At 40.2% G+C, this 16,274-nt stretch overlaps 1 protein-coding gene across 1 annotated transcript in view; it reads right to left on the bottom strand.

The window, feature by feature from the left end:
- The window catches only part of brinp1 (bone morphogenetic protein/retinoic acid inducible neural-specific 1), a 117,294-nt gene that overhangs the window by 61,380 nt on the left and 39,640 nt on the right, over window positions 1–16,274 (bottom strand). The window lies entirely within an intron of this gene.

Genomic DNA, 16,274 nt, shown 5'->3' with positions numbered 1-16,274 from the left:
ATATACACCTGATACCTTAATGTTTAAAACATGCAGCAAAAAAATGTGTTAGGCGTTCATGATGTTTGCTTTAGCACCTGCTGAGGCACATATTCAGAGTATATTTCTACAGACAGACATTACTGCTGCTGTTCTGCTACTCTGAAGGCTGCAGGATAAAAAAAAACAAAAAAACAAAAAACAAGTAACCCTGCCCGAGGCTAAAAACAGACGTCTGGAATCCAACTAGCATATACTGGGGCGTCTTCTGTACGGAGATGCATGCTAATAAAATGTTGTAAATTCAGTCCATTGATTGTATTCAAAGTAGAAAGAAAATTCAGCGTATTTGTGTTTTTCTGAGAAAGAAACGCTCCCGTCGTCATCTGTTCTCTCTGTCCGATAGACGTGCTTCTATCCATATTGATTGAGCACATTCTCAAACACACATATCACATTTGTGTATATAGGTGTTTGTTGATCCCCCCTCAGAACTGGATGTGCTACTGTGAGTTTGCATACATACGTACGTACATACAGATGGTGCAAATGCTGACAGATATTCACTGCTGAGAAGAGCTCCGACTGTTCCGTCTATAGACGTGCGTTTGTGTGTGTGTGTGTGTGTGTGTGGTGGGGGGGGGGGGGATGATGTTATTTCCTAATTGCTGACTGATGGTCGTAAAGCATTCACTCAGAATTGGATTTAGATTGAATTAAGATATATGATTGATGCAGACTTTGGGATATATAAATGATGAGACCAATTATAGTAAGTGTTCGACTTTTAGAGAAACAAAAGCTCCATTGATGAAGCAGGAAACAAAAGGCTCGATATTCTAAAGCCTGTTGTAATTGAAATAGGATTTTTTTTTTCTCTTGGATAGACTCGCTGAAATTCAAAAGTAAATATCAACCACACACATACTCGGGAAATCAAATGAGCCATTCTCTTGCTTCCTTTAAGATGCGTCTTCAGTTTCTTGGATGTGGCTTTGACGTGCATCTTGAAGCAGTCGTGAGCAAAAAGTAACAGAAAGAAAACGAACACAGTGTAGCAGTTTTACTTCTTCCTGTCTGATAAAACGATTGACAGAGTTAAATGAACGAGTACGTTTAGCCTGCAATTAACCAAGCAGCTGCCAGAGCTGCTAAAAAACTGAAGCCGATGAACAAATGCAAAATAAAAATGCAGTTATATCAGGCGCCGTGTCCACCAAGCAGGTTTTTTATTTCTCTGAGCGCCAGCGTCTTTTTAAGCTTGTTTTCAATGAGCAGAGAGCATTCACAGCAGCCAGGAGCCACCTGGAGAAGAGGTGCAGAGCCCAGCATCTTTTTTTTTTCCCTCTCACAGCCCTTTCTTGTCCCTCAAGTTGAAAATCTTTCAACTTTCCAAGAAGGCGCTGCTGACGTCACTGCCGCTCTTTTCCAAATGAATGATATTCCCTGTAGTTTTACGGCTTTTTTTTTTTATCTGCCCCATGTCTGTCAAAGTCTGTTTGTATTTTCTTCCGTTCGTCTTTCTTTCATCACCGTCATATCCCTCCCCATGATTTTGTTATAAATGCCATCTTCAATTCTGTACTTTTCTCCGTCATCGCGGACACTTTTTTGTACTTTGATCTCTGCTTCATACCATGAAACGTTATAAATACAGTATGTTTAAAGCATTTATAAAGGAACTGGTTCACCCACAAATAGCTACATGCAATTGTTTTTTTTCTTGAGTTCATTGAAAGTGCACTAGATAACACTTAACTTTGTAGAGGTTTGTTTAAGAGATTGTTTTATCACAACTTTGTGAAGTGGTTATTTCATTGAAAAAGTAAGCAATGCAGATAAAAGCTGCAGCAGCTTAGTGCCTTTATAACAGCTTCATCCACTTAAGTCTTTCCCTCTACAGCCCTCCAGGGCTCCTCATAATGATTTAGTCATGAATAGGTGGGTCCCCTCAAATTGATCCCCGGTTACTTCTTTTGAATTCTCTGACACGTAGTCAGTGATGTGTCAGTCTGCCTGAGCGCTGCTTGACGGCAGCACTTTTTAATGCTCCATTCAGCGCTCTAAATTAACATTTAAAGTTGAATTTTCTTTCTGCCGGAGCACACTCGCGTAATCGGCAACATCTCAGAGGTAATGTCTTGACGACTCAAAGAAGAGGTTATCGAGCACAATCAAAGAGCAGCGAGAAGTGAACATGTCGTTTCAGAGTGCTTATATAATAGCTGTATAGGATTTTACAACTGACTGGGAGGGCCATCTTTTTCGATTCCCTATCTGATCACAAACAGCATCTTTTTCTTTCCAGACAGATTTCCAATAAATGTTTCATGTCAGATTTGCAGACTCTTTCTTTTGTGAACTTTGCAATTTCTAAATTCTGCAAAGACACAGGTACTTATCTCGTGGGTCGGGGCTTGCTGCCTGATCTAGAACATGATGATTCAGCTCCCATACAAGGTGGAACACTTTGCTGTTATTTCTGAAATCTAGAGCAAACATTCAAGCCAGGAGAGCTTGCAAGGGGCTTTTAGATTTGCAGCCATGTACCAGAAAACATCTCCCTTTTCATGCTTTTCCCAGCAAAAAGAAGAAAAAAAAGCCCCTCTCTTCGAAATCAAATCACTTCCACTGAATTCTCCCCTTGGCTCCGTCACTGCCAATTATTGTATAAAACTTTATATGGCGGCCATATGTACTCGGGCCCTCGTGCCCCAGATTAAGCATGCCAGCAGATGGAACCTGCGACATGATTCAGTGCTATACTCTGTAGCTCCAAGACCAGTTTAATGACCTATCAGAAGAAGTTAAGAGGAGATAAATGGCATTGCAGCAGCAAAGGAGGGAAATGGGAGCGTAGGTGATTATTGCTTTATGGTGTTCAAGTAACTGGTGTGGGAGGGCCGGTGCATTAAAACTGCCTTTGTGGAAAGTGTGTCTGTGACCAATAGACAATACATGACACATGATATAGAGGTTACAGATTAGTTAATTAAGGCTTATGAATACTTTTCTTAAAAATAGAGCCAACTGTATGAGCTCTCTCTCTCTCTCTCTTTTTCTCGATTACCTAAAACTCAAAATTCTCGGGTAATATTTAGCTATGCCGCTCGTTCTGACAGGATGATGAGATGTCTTTGATTACTTAAACCTCCAAAACGCCACAGTGTGTGTGCACTGATGGAAAGTCTGCCCTGTTGCAACATGCACTGCTGTATCACTCAGCAGGAAACAAACAAGAGACAAAATAAATAAAGGGATCATACATAAAGGTGATATCTGATTGAAGGGGACTCTGCAGCACCTGCACTTCCCCTGCCAAAGATGGAGCCTTGAACCGCTTATATGACAGAATGAGTGCTTGTGCAGGGAACATGTGCACTCATTTGTCTCTAAAACATGAATTCATGTTTCAATTATCCTTTTAAGTCAATTCATGCGCAAGTTACCTGATCGAAGATTGGGTTCTGATTGATGTCTGACATACAGTACATACAAACTACTATAGGCAGTCGTTGCTAAGAAATTTATTGTTCCAGTCAAACAGCCAGCATCCATGTTGAATATAAATTAGAACGAGACAGTTTTTCATCACAGATAATTTGAACTAATGAATGTACCTTTGGCTAAAGCACGAGCTCGTCTATCCAACACTGTATTTTAAAAATGATGTTTGAGGACATGGATGATGAAATATTCCTTTTCCACATTTAGCTTTCCGAGTAGCTCGTTTCAGAGGAAATGTAAAATCAATATCAAAATGTCTACAAAAAGACAGCTCTGAGAAACTCAAGGTAAGTCTGTCAAAGTCAACACCCGAGTAACAAAGAAAGCCAGCGCTGCTTTCATTCGCTTCGGAAAGGCTGACATGAAGCGAGTACAGTGTCTGTGATACGCTCTGTCCCAGTTCGACACAAATTGCAGAGAACGCCTATGAACACACTTGAAAGTCATCTTTTGAGGATGCAAAAATGCGACATGAAAGTTAGATGGCAGAACGAAAACAAATTAAAAATTTAACAGACTGCATTCACACATTTCTGCCCATGTCAGGATTTTATGATTCTTGGATTAATTGATGTTTACAAGGGGCGTGACGATTCATTCACCGCACCAGCGCATCCACTGTAAATCATCCCAATTCAACTGGCTCAATCTTTTTTTTTTTTTTCTTTTTTGGTAAGATTTATTTTTGGGGCTTTCTGTGCCTTCATTGTGGAGATAAGCTAGTGAAACTAGTTGGGAATCAGGGAGAGAGAGAGAGAGTGGGGAATGACAAGCAGGAAAGAGTCACAGGTCAGAGTCGAGCCTGGGTCGCCGGCTGGAGGACGACAGCCTCCATGCACACCACGCTACTGGTGAATTATTGCTGTGAAAATAATAAGTTGACGCTGGTTGGAGGGGCACCCAATAAATGCCCAGGGCCCGAGCAGACCCTAAAAGTGAGTGAGATGAATCCTCCAACAATCAAAAATGTGGAAGAAATCATTGAGATGAACGTGTGCGAGGTTGGATTATTTAATCTGCAGAAATGGGACTCTGTTTGGCCACCCACACACTGAGTCGGGGCCTGGCAGGGTCGTATACCTGCAAGCTCACCTTCAGGTTAGAGGACATAAACTTGTGTGTGAATGTGATTAGTTGTTTTCTCCCCTGTAGTATCCAATCAGCGTGTTCAGATTCACTGAATAACATCTCGGTGGTTTTCATGCTGAAATTCTTCAGTTCACATGATGTACTCATTGACATGATGTGGCATCATGACTCATGGTATGGCTGTAATCCAGTGCTACTATTTCATCTCGCTGATATCAGCCTCTATCTTTACCCACCTAATGATGTAACCAGCTGCATTATGTTTATGTAACTGTTAATTCCCACTGACACTGTTTCACATTAAAAGCATTCAACTGGGAATTACAAGCAGGCTCTTATTGTGAAATAAAGTGAGAGTGACACAGTAAAAGCCTCTTATTGTTACCTGTGTTAATGCTAACTACATGGAAACTGTGATGACAGGGCAGCTGCCAAAGGAGGGTTTTCTGCCTCTAAGAATTCTGGGAGCTGTTGTTTTTAACCACACATGGCTCTGAAACAGAGTTTAAGTTTGCAGCTCCAGACTAAAGCAGACTGTTACTGTACATTACTGAAGATCCATTTCAAAAATGGTGGTTACATGTGTGAGTCTGATCCATACGAATCAAGGATCTCACGTGAGAGGCAGGAGGATTTCAATCGATGCGTTTTCTGCAGTCGTTAAGGCGGAGGGCGTGTTGTGAAGGTGGCCATCTTAACTAATTTTTACAGCACTGCAGGAAACACTGCTTTTAAATCTTTCAATTGATACAGATATTATAGAAAATATGTTTGAATGTGTCGACAGACATTGTCATAATGGTGAGTTAATCTAATTTTTTCATTACTTTGACAGCCATAACTTCTCATTTTGCAAAGTTTGAAAGGTGCCATAATTTTTTTTTCATGTATAGCTATGGCACGTCACAACGCCTCCCAGCCAGCATGTAGTCTGCTTCAATTAGAGCCAGGCTCTGTATTGACATTCAGCGAATATTCCCCTAAGATCTGACAGGGGCAGGAAACGACCATCATACAGTGTGTCACCACAGGCACACTGTTGATCCTGGCATTGGAGCGGAGGTTTAAAAAAAAACCTTGAGCGAGCATGACAGACATTCAGAGAGGAAGTGTGGCCGCAAAGAGGGAAGGGAGGCACAGCATGTTGGAAGACAATGTCTGATTAATTGAGTGGGAAAACATGTTGGTGGGCGCCTCACAGATGACATCGAGAGACAATAAAAGCAGGAGTGACGGTCCACAGAACTTGTCATACTAGGCTTTGTGTTTTCCTCTTTCCTCCTCAAATGTCTGAACAGTCAAATACAACAGGTACGTCTTGACCTTTTGTCAATCTGTGGTTACAAAAAACAAACAAACATGAATATCTGAAAACAAAAAAAAGAAAAGAAAAAAAAGCCTTCAACCATTTATGATGAAACAAAGCAGACAAAAACGTAACACCTAGCTATAAAACATGAGTGCTCTCAAAACAGCCGGCTTCATTTGAAGCAGACGAGGCGTTGTCACAAAGGGCAGCAGTGTGGCACGCTGTGAATCACAAGAAGATTTAAAGGAGGCTTCTTCTTAGAAACACACAAAGCAGCAACAAAGCGGGCCAAAATTAATCAGATATTTCTTTGTCTTTTTTTTTTCTGTTCATTTCTTTGAGTGGATGCAGAGCAGACACTTAGCACATAGTGTTTAACAATACATCAGGACACTATAACTAAAGCAGCTTGTCACCCGTCATCTGTAAATGTCTCTCTTAGTCATGACTGTCCACAGTGTGTGAGAAGCTTGAGTCCCGCCAGCTGTATTGTTGTCGGAGCTGTGTTTACATCATGTTTAAATGGGCGGGGACAGCCGGCTCCTCCCCTGCTGTATAAAAGCTGTTTTAGTCAACAAATAGATAAATACTCATTGCTTATTTGAACGTTACAAAATTGTGTTGAGATCACTGTCACTCTGTGTCCATTTACATACAATATGAAGCCCCTCTAGAACTCCCTCTCACCATACATCCCTAATACTGACTCTTTTGAATCACTCGAAACCCCTCACGGGTTTACGGGCAGAAAACAGGGGAGTAGGACCCAACTGCAGGTACAAATCAAAGGTTTATTTGAACAAAAAGGAAAAACAAAAACTTACTCAAATAAGTCCGGAAATCCAAAATGAAAAAACGAAGTAAATCCAGGGAGCAGAGGGAACAAATGACGGTCTCAGACTGACACTCATGACAAGCAACAAGCTACAATGAACTGACACTGAGGGTAACAAAGAAAGCGACTTAATAGATATGGGGTAATCAGACACAGGTGAGACTAATTAGGGTAATCAACAAGGTGGGAAACACAAGGAACACAGAACACAAGACCAGAACACTGAGGACAAGTACAAAGTAAAACCAGACACTGAAAACCTAAACAAGATATTACAAAATAAAACAGGAAACACTAAAGACAAGACTTAAAACACTAAATTAGGAACCTTAAAACACAACACAGGAAATGAACTTACAGGCAACATAGGAGGACACAGGGAAACACGCTGAAGACTAAAGTAAACAGAAGACGAGGAAACATTTAAACACACAAGAGAAACAATCAAGACTAGGAAACATAAACAGAACACTAAGGAAAGAATGAAAACTAAAACAAGATGAAACAGACACTGCTCATTCTATATCTTGTCTCATAAATCCTCTACATTCTGTAAATGTTTCTTTTTAATGTTAACTTTATCAATGCATTGTCACATTGTTGTTTTTATCTTTGCTTTGTATGGTGACCTTGAAACAAAATGTATTATTACTATAATTAATTAACTTTGTAACTAAAATTAGCCTGCTAACACAACAATGCAGGCCACAGGCAATTGCAGCTCAAGCAGAGGAAAATGATGCCCATTGTTTGTGCTTAATGATAGTTTATCATGAAGTGTTGTAATTTATAACTCAACTTGTGAACATGAGTGGAGAGGGGTTGGAGGTCTGCCGCTGGAGGAGATCAAAGGGTGTTGCCAAACAGCAATTTATTTTGGTTTAATGCTGGTGCTAAAGGGCGACATCTACTGGATGAAAAAGCACATTCTTCCTTTAAGGACTTTAAGGCCAAGTTGGTAGTTATGACTTGTGTAAATTAAGTTACTGAAATCATGCAATATTGCCAAATCGTAAATTGCTGACAACTAATTCAGAATGAACCTTCATCTACAGTACTTCTGAAGAGTACAGTGCATGTTAAGCTCACTTGTATGACATATAAAAGAACAAGGAGAAGGGGAATTCACCACTCGTGTTCTGTATACATTCTGCTCATAATCATTTCTTCTTTTACAGAGACGCTGTCAGAGAGTCGATGATTCAACACTGTTGTAATTCCTGCAGCTGCAGTTTATGTTGTGCTGAGTTACATCACTCCCCAGCAGGAGCAGGAGGGTTTTTTTATATAGTAAGCCTGTCTATCACACACAAATGAAATAAGTACGTATTGGAAATTAAAAATGCTGGCAATAATGAATATGTAATATTTGGACAGCGTTGATGCTGTAATTAAACAGCAATACAGGTTTCATACTGAGAAGAGAGATCTCAGCTCACTTGTTAGTTCGAAGGAGTCACATCTGTTCACTGACATTTCCAAAAATAGAGGAAGAATTTCAGCATCTGTTTGGAGCTCGTTCAACAAACATCACTGATTGATTATCTGGGTGTGACATTTAATTATCAGAGCTGTAATCAATAGCGAAGCTGACCAAATAAAATGTAAATCAAGAGGTGTTAGAAAACAAGTCGCATTCCCATTTGATTATTTATAGATGAGTGTGACTCATAGAAGCTACACGTGTTAAAGGCATACAATTTTAAAACATTTAAAAAAAAATTGTTGTGCAAAAGAAATACCCCGAATGAACCGTCCTTTATTTTTAGCCCCAAGGTTTTAATTTATAGATAAAGATGCAATATTCATCGAGCTGAGAGTCTCACTGTATACAAGGATACAATATTCATCCTGCTGAAGTCACACCAAATGTTTAATTCAGAGCTACATTATTTTGTAAGCCTCCACAGCCATGGGGCAAACCAGACACAGCAGTTCCTTCAAATTCATTCCGCAGGCGTCCAGATTCTTCATATCACCTTTCACACCATACATGTTTCATACCTGGTGAGTCAGTCGGTTTTGCTATTCTTGCTCATATTCCCATGAGGCATATTTGAATTTGCACAGGATTAGATGGGATGCATGAACATGAAACCTTTGCTAGGGCCAAATTGATATTACCGTTTTTGGGGCCGATACCGATATTGAGATTTAGGAGGAAAAAAAAATATCCCACACCAATATATCAGCCAAATATGTCTTAGATATATGTTCAATCTGTAGAGATAGACTAATACAGACATACACATGTAATGTGTTGAGCGCAATTATCAAACACTTGTGTAAAGGATAAAAAAATTGTTGGAAAAATATAGTAATATCTGTGTATATATGCGATACCGATAGTCACTGAAGCTAATATCAGTCGGGCTCTAAACCTTACTATAAAGTATCATGGAAGGGATTGTGTCTGCTAATACAAAGCCATTAATGGCACCAAATGTTGTTAAAATCTAAGAAAAAGCAGCAGCATTTGATCGAGTGTTTATGTTACATGTTGCATGTACATAGTCCTCATCGCAGCGTCTGTAGGTTCAAATCTGCCCTCAACCCTTCGCTGCATGTCATCCTCCGCTCTTTACTCCCATCACTTCCTGTCTCTCTAAAGCAGCTCTATCCCGCAAAGGTAAAGAGGTCCAAAAATATCACTTAAAAATCTAGGAAGAATATTTCGTTTCCTCCGACAAGATTGAACTTGTTTTCAAAGTGCCTGTGAACGCAACACTTCACGGAAAAAAGCTCCGTGTGTGTCCTGGTGCCACTGATGTGGTTTTGGTGATTTGTCTGCTCCTCCTTATGTGAGAAGGGAAAAGACAGCATCCTCTTTCATGCTCTGATGAACGATGAACCTTTCATTTTTAGTCATTTGTTCCACTACTTGTTTGTCGGGGATGACTTGACTAATACGTCAATTGCTGGTTGAAAAGGATACAACACAACAACAGCGTTTTGAACTATCTACTTTAGACAAATTTATTGTCACATAACAAAATACTCCCGAGGGTAACGGGCCATTTCCTACAACAAATCAAAGGAGCTGCGACAGGAATGGCTGTCTATTTGATCCTTGCTCTAAAAGTTTAAATCAGCTCCAGCTGAGCCCAAATGTGTTTGCATGGCGGCTTCATGCTAACAGGCCATGGATTTATGTGCCCTATTGTCATTGACAGCGTCAGCCTCTTTTTGTTGTTATTTTCAGTTCAGTCCGTATAACTCCCTGTTTGTCTGCCCATTTACATGCATCCATTTTCCCTCTTTTTGTCTCTCCCTCATTTCACTTTCTTGTCCAGAGGGGTTAAGGGCAGATGGCGGTCCATCAATGAGTCTTGTTCTACGTGAGGTTTCTGTCCGTACAGAGGCACTTCTATGCAACACGCATGGTGAGGCAACTGGTTGGGGTCCCAGACCAGTATGGGGGCTCCTGAGGGCTCACAAACCTTAATCAAACCAGTGGCTTAAAACATGTAACTTATGCAATGACAGCAGGAAACCTCCCTTAAGGGGCCCCTTCTGACCGCACTCAGACTCATTGCCTTTCGAAGCGTTGTATTATTGCAAGGACAAGCAACGTTTGTCAATAAAAGTAAAGTAGGAATTATACGTCTATAGGAAAAAGAAACAGGAACAAAGAGGAAGAAGAGTGAGGCACTGGCAGACATAATAGTGACGAATGCTGGTTTGAGGGCCCCCAAAGGATTTTTGCCTGGCGCCTCACAAGACTCTAGAACCGCTGTGTCTGTAAAAAGGAAGTTTATTTTTGCTGCCAAGTTGCCATTGTCAAGACATGCCTTTTATGTACAAGTGAAATAAAAGTCTTACTGTGATTTGACGCTGTAAAAATATTGCTTGGAAAGGATTGAAAAAAATCCAACAACAATCAGGCACATGCTTGCTCACAACTCAATGTTTACAATCGTTCCATTTATGAAACAGTTCAAACATACACAACACATTGTGACACGGAGACAACACATACTGAATGCTAATGATTGTCTGTTCTGATTAGCCTACACATGATGACCCTTTAAAAATAGCATATAAAACGAACAACAATGACAAAAGCCCTGGACTCTTAGATCTGCTCTCAGTTAAAGCAAACTTGGACAAGGGTCATTCGATGCTAAATAAAAGCATGGGATTAGTTTACAGGGGAGCAGATGAATCGTATCGCCCTCTGTGTTGTATTTACATGGTGGGTCTCCGATACATCACTTTGGGGATGGTTGTGGTTCAGTTGCTAGAGTTGGTTGTCTCTAAACTGAAAAGTTGGAGGTTTGATCCAGAGCTGCTGTAAAAGAATTTTGAGTATTCAAAAGATTAGAAAAGGCGCTATAGTCCATTCACCATTATATGGTGAAAGAGAGGTGAAGACGTGTGGCATGCTGGAGATGCTTGTGTTGTCTCAGCCTGAAACAATTCACTAAAAATAAATCTAAAGTGATGATTGGAACAACTTAATAACAGCATGGCACATATGGACCAAATAGGAGTGTGGGGGGAACAGGGGAATCATCTCCCTCATCATGATATCATTTCACTTTGGCTGTAATACTTTCCTATTAAAAATAATTAGCAAATGATCCAACTAATGGAGATTTTACATTACAGCACCCTGAATTATTTACAAAAGACTATTATATATTTCATAGACATCCCTGATTGAATCTTTGCCACACAGTTCTTTATGGAGCCAGGCTCAGCTGACTGATAGCGATGCACCGTGAGGGCCTCCACAGAAAATGCTGGCAGGCAGCAAGGAATGGGGGAGACTTTGATCCAATAATGGTAATTCCCCCATGAATGACTTTGTGAAGCGATTTTGTCTTCCCACACAGTATTGACTTATTCTCTTTCATTCTGTACATGGTGTTCCCACACAGAAGCAGTGCCGCATCATCTCATCTATTGGGTATGATACATTTCCAGGGATGTAGGATAAATGTTATTACATTAAAGCCACCATTTGGCCCAGCAGGGATTATGTACATTCATATGCGTCTTGGTTTCGGAGGCTGTCTCCTGCTAGGAACAGCTTGTCAAAGCAATCAACGCGGGGCTTCCAGGATTCCTATCTCAAGTCGCTTTCACATTTGTCCATTTTATGACTAACCAGGTAAGACTGAGGCCTTGAGGACAAACAACTGGTGAGTCAGACCTAATTTAACTATTTATCCTGGCCTACTGTACTCCTGATACTGTATAGAAAATACTGCTTGTATCATTAACAAATAGTGGAAAGTAGTAAATAGAAGAGACTGGGGCATTTGTTACATGTTTAAATTGATATTCTTTTTTTCCTAACCTTTGATGTTATTCATTCAGTCTGGCATTGTGAGCGTACATGTAGACGGGGGGCAAAGGAAATGGTATGATTTTTTTGTTAAATACGAGATGTTGGCCATGACTCATACCTCTGGAGCTAGGCTAGCATTTTCCACCCCAGCATATGTTACAGGTCACAGGGCAGTGCTCAGCCAGGAGACTGTTCTGAGCCAATATGGGAAAAAAAAGGAAGCAATACCATAAATGTACTTAACAAGAACCACGGTTGACAAATTGTTCCTTAACTCTGATTTGAATTTGTTGAAACAACAGATGCAACACGGTACTCTAATGTTCTTTAATGCATAACATACAGTGGATTAGCATCTTGTTATCCCTTGCATGGTTGCAGTATCAACAGTTACAGTATGCCGTAGGGGGAGGCCCCCATAATTGTAGTCCTAAAAAAACCCTGTTCGTGTTTTTCCATGTTATAATGCAGCCGCCAGATTGAACAAAAAAAGGGAAAAATTCCGGCCTTTCATGGTAATAAGGAGGCAAAGCCCAGTAATAAATCAAAAAGACAGAGATACAATTGAAGTCAAGTAGAAAGCTCAACCACCAAATACCACTGAAAAATATGAAAGAAGGAATCTTAATCCCATGCGTCAGTGCACGGCTAGGGAGGATGGATGTGATTGTGGTTGGCTTGAAACTGTTTGCTTGTCCTTGTTTTATTTATTCTCACTTCAATCCTGGTCTGGGTGAGATTTTCGGAAACACAGCAGAGTAAATAGTGCAGGAAATTGGAAGAGGCTGTTTTGAAATTCTGTTAAAGTGCTGCTAAAAAGGAAAAGAAGGAGATACGTGCAGTGGCGAGGCCATGTAAAAATATCCAAGTGACTATTCCAAGCTAATGGGTTTAGATAAAATTAGATGCGCGTTAACAGTAAATCGCCATCGACTCACTGTCAATGTTCTCACGTCTGTCAAATTAATGATGATACTGTACGCACTGTTCAAGGCGGGGGAGGGTTTTGAATGTTTTATTTAGTGACAACTGGCACTCCAAAAGTGTCATACGCACTTTTCTTGCAGACATTAAGGTCTTAAGATGACATCTTCTATGACAGGTAAGATAAGTATCATCGTGTAGATTAATGTATGCACCGTTTGTGTTTGATGGACTCGACTGTTTGTTATTATATTGTCGCCAATTCTAGCGGGATGATGGTTATTTTTATGTTGCACAGTTGTTTTCCCGAACCATGAAAGAACAAATGCTGATTGGTATCTTAACCTTTTTTGTTTTTTTGTTCCGCAAATTTTCGACAACATCTTTTCAAGTCGTGACATCATGCAACATGCCCCGATGCCTGCAGAGTCCATCTGTGGAAAATGGTGGCATTGGGCCGATAATGACCGTTCTGTTGTCAGGGCCATCGGAAGGGAAGGACGGATAGACAGAGAGACAGGAAGGAGAAAATCTGTTGAGTTGGAACAATTTTGCCGGGGGTCACAGTTTAAGTAGAAGATCAGCTTTTGTGCATGCTGCTGTGTTCACTCTTGTTAACTCCAGTTTAAGTTTGAAACAGACGTAAAAGGTGGAGAGAATGGAGTACAGAGTCCGTCCCAAGTTCAGACATTACTCTATGAGTGAAAAAGCGAATGCATGGAGTGTTGACAAATGTTTTGAAAATGGTTGAACAGAATGTGTCCCTCTGATGCTCCTCAGTGTGGGGATCCAACAAGAAGCTACTGAAGAGGTCTGAGGAACTCAGAGAGGTATGCACAAAAAGCCTTAAATCCATTAGGTCTGCATATAAATAAAACATAGCAACATGTTACAGCCTTACTGGCCTTTATCAGTGCCTACCCTGATCATTGGGTGGATCTTTTGGTTGGATCATCAATATCTTTAATTTTGCATCTGCAGAAAATGAACTAACCCCAAGCTAATTTATAAATAGGCTCAAGTGAGGGCGGAGAGAAAATAAACAGCATTAAACCAATTAGCTAACTACCATCATGATGCAGCTGATGCAATAAAGTCTGGTCGGCATTTACATAGCACAAAATATCAAAGTTTCTATTTTTTGGGTATTCATAAGTTCTCAACTAATTTCTTTTTGGGCCTTAATAGGACAGCGGACAGAGTCGGGAATCAGGCAGAGAGAGAAAGTGAGGAATGACATGCGGGAAAGGAGCTCCAGGTCGGATTCCAAACTGGGCCGCCTGCCTGGAGGCCTCTGACCATGGGGCGCACTCTGCTACCGGCGCCCCATTATTTCTCAACTTTATCCTCAAACGTAATTAGATTTCTGCAACACAAAACCTAAAATGATTAGAAAAACCTCCAGAGTTAAACGTAAGCATCTCAGCTTTTAACCATTAATCGAAGCACATCACTAAACGGGGGACACAATTGCCTAAATGGAATATGATTGCCGGCATAATGGCTTTGTTAGTGCACTCTGTAATTGTCATGAGGCAATGAAACGAAAATGGATCTAATCAAAAACAATCTCTTAATTCACTTTAATCTCAAGAATTTGATGGGACATGGTGCCGGAAGCGAATGCATGGGTGAGCGTCACGAGCGTGTGTTTGGATCTAATTAACTGTGTAATGTGAGAAGTTGTGCTGATGAACTAGTCTTGACTGTGTGGGCAAAAAGGCTGCATGGAAATCATTAGGAGCCATCACAACAAATAATAGGATGGGGAAGACTGGAGTTGCATTCAAGTAAAACTCTCACTACCTTTTTTTTTTTTTTTCATCAGACCGACAAACATATGGCTGAGTGATCACCTTGAAAATATTGTTGTTTATATTACATCCACGAAAGCACGAAGATTATTTCATCTTTTCTCCGTATGGTTCCAATCTCTCATGATAAGTCTTCCTGTATGCAGTTTTCTGTTTACAGCTGATGAAACACCTCATCACCTTCTGTGTCCTGTAATGAAATCCAGAACAAAGCTCTCCTGGCGCACATATAACAAAAGAAAAACCCGACCAAGGTCAAGGCATCCATGCAGTAAAAAGAAACGACTGCTATTGTCTGCGTCTCCGATGCGGCTTATTGTGACCCATCCATTCTCTGCTGAACTCAATTTGCTCCACAGTAACTGTCAGTCATCAGCCAAATAAAACAGCATTATGTTGACGATGTTCTACTCGCTGTGCGTGATACTGGTACACAGAGAGAGATAAAAACTTCAGGAATCTTTTCATCATTTACCTGCTGAAGAGAGAGCTGTTTTCTCTTGCACACTTTACACCCGCGAGATCAAATTTGACAGCGGAAACCTTGTAATGTTTTCTGGCAGTCACATGAATTGGTAAGAATTGGCTTCTGAAACCTGTCATTTAGACAAGGATTTCAGCAAAAGAAAAAAAAGAAGAAAAAAAAAACAGTACAGAGGTAAAAAAAGAAATAAAACATTTCACCTTGGACAGCGACAGCTTCCTCACAATAGGAAAACTTTGTGTAAGTCCGATTCAGGAAAGATAAAAAGTGTTTGGTTTTTTTGTTGTTTTTTTGTATTTTCTTTTCTTTTCTTTTTTTTTTTTTTTGGGGGGGGGGGGGGGGTTGGGGGGCATTCTTTACAAGCTTTGGAAAGCATCACTTTGTAAACAAAAAAAAGATTGCATATCCTGTCCACAAAATTGCTGTATGTCTAACCGTAGCCATCCAGAGCATGGCAATTTCTGATCTTTTTTTGTTATCATTTCATCTCAGCCACAGAGCAATTGTGTGCAACTTCTTCTTTTTTATTTTCTTGTGATCACAATGCCATTCAAGGAAAACTGATTTCGCAATTTGAAAGAGCTGAGGTTAAAGAGAATGTTTTGAATAGATTTCAGCACCTTGGACAGCGATAAGAAACCTTTGCCTGCAAGTGAAAAAAAAAAAAGGTAATTTAATTCAGGGGAAGTTTCTTTAAAAGCATCCCTTCTAAAAAAAAATGGATGCAAGGGTCCTGCTTGTGAATTCTAACACACCAAAACTTCAGCAGGATGAAAACGATTCTATAGCTTTTTTTGTGAATTCAAGAAAATTAATTTGTACAATTATTATTATTAGTGGTAAATATTCTCAAAGTATTGTAGTTTTTGTTTTTAGCCTGGAACAGATGCTTTAGATTCGTAACTTGTCAGTGTGTATACAGCATTTTTTTTTTTTATTTCTCTGAAATCCTACTTCAGTTGAAGAACGTCTGGACACGTCAGTGGTAATGTCTAGTTCTGCTGCTCCACTGCTTCAAACGAGAAACGTATTACTTG

Source organism: Symphodus melops, assembly GCF_947650265.1.
Source record: "Symphodus melops genome assembly, chromosome: 16".
In the NCBI taxonomy this organism is placed as follows: Eukaryota; Metazoa; Chordata; class Actinopteri; order Labriformes; family Labridae; genus Symphodus; species Symphodus melops.
The sequence above is the reverse complement of the archived record's forward strand: the minus strand, read 5'-3'. Positions and strand labels throughout refer to the sequence as shown.